The sequence below is a fragment of the Diaphorina citri genome, unplaced genomic scaffold (assembly GCF_000475195.1).
Source record: "Diaphorina citri unplaced genomic scaffold, Diaci psyllid genome assembly version 1.1 scaffold1709, whole genome shotgun sequence".
Lineage (NCBI taxonomy): Eukaryota > Metazoa > Arthropoda > Insecta > Hemiptera > Psyllidae > Diaphorina > Diaphorina citri.
In genome coordinates, this window is record NW_007379135.1 from 79,029 (window position 1) to 80,582 (window position 1,554).

Sequence of the window (1,554 nt, forward strand, 5' to 3'; positions counted from 1 at the left end):
TAATGTTAACACTGACTTGTCTAATTTATCAAATCTTTACACTTGTTTATCACATCTTGACTTGACTCATCATTAAGAGATAAGAGATATATTTCATTATGATAGACATGCTTGTGATGTTTGATTCATTAGTTTTCCCCCACATTTAACACAATTTTATGTCACTCAATTCTCGGCACAAAATTGATTATCTTCTTTCTAAACCTTTGTTTGATTTTTAGACAGTCGGGTGTTGGTAATTTCTATTTCTACCACTTATGGCAATAATTTAAAACTCTTTAAATCTTATTTGGACAAAATACTTTATTTGTTAAGACAAATTGGCATTCTTTATTTTATTACAGAAAATTTTAGATGTTATTAATAAAATTTTGATGTTAAAATCTCTTTCTAAGTCACGAAATAACGTCAACACCACATGAAACACTTGAAAATAACTGGGCACACTGCCGATAACTGCCGCACATTGGGTCTTCCCGTGTTCTATTTCGTTAAATATGACTCGTTTTATGAATCACCGACACAAGTTCCGGTAGCTAATTCATTCCTCATCAAGCAACGCTCATTTTGTTGACTGAACTAATATAAATAAATCAAGGAATAGACGAGACGTTAGCATGAGTAATACACTTAGATCATCTCACATCGCAAAGGTCTGGGTTCGATTTTTGGCGAGATAGATAAAAAAAGGTTAGTTAAATTCATTCCTAATCAAGCAACGCTCATTTTATTTATTGACTGAATAAATCAAGGAAAAGGCGTTAGCCTGAGTAATACACTGGACCTTAAGATGACCTTAGAATGAGCACTGGATCTTAGATCATCTCACATGTCAAAGGTCTGGGTTCGATTTCCGGGGATATGGATAAAAAAAAAGCACAGTAAAGAAGAGTAGGTTTAGGCTTTAGAGTTTTAGAGCATGGGCTTTTAATTTTAAGTTCAAGAACTTTGGCATTAATTTAATTTACAATTAGCTATTGACTTTATTAGCCCTTGGTGGATGTTATCAATTTAATTCTCCTGTTTTTAAATTTAATTCAACACTTTACAACTGTCTACTTAATACACTGAAAGCATAATTCTCAATATCCAATGCAAATCACAATAGTAGAATAAAAATCCCTTAATACAACGTTGTCAAAAATCACAAAAATATCTCTCCAAATAAACACAACAAAGTGGGGAAAACTGACAACATCTATTTCGCCAAATCTGCCATTTTCAAAACAATCCAATAATTTACTTGTTTTACGGGAATCGAACCCGGGACCCCCAGCTTGATAGGCCAGTGTGATACTAGTCCACATACTCTACTACTATGTTACCTGGCTAGAGCATTGGATCCCAAGCTTTTGCGTGACCGAGGAGTCCCGCCTCCACCTTTACTTTCACGTCCACCTCCAATTTGCCTCCACCTCCACTTTCACCTCCACCTCCATTTTCGTCTCCACTTTCACTTCCACCTCCACTTTTGCTTTCACTTTTACCTCCATCTCCACTTTCACCTCCACCTCCACTTCCAATAGGTTAGAATAGGTTAATTCAGGTTAGGTT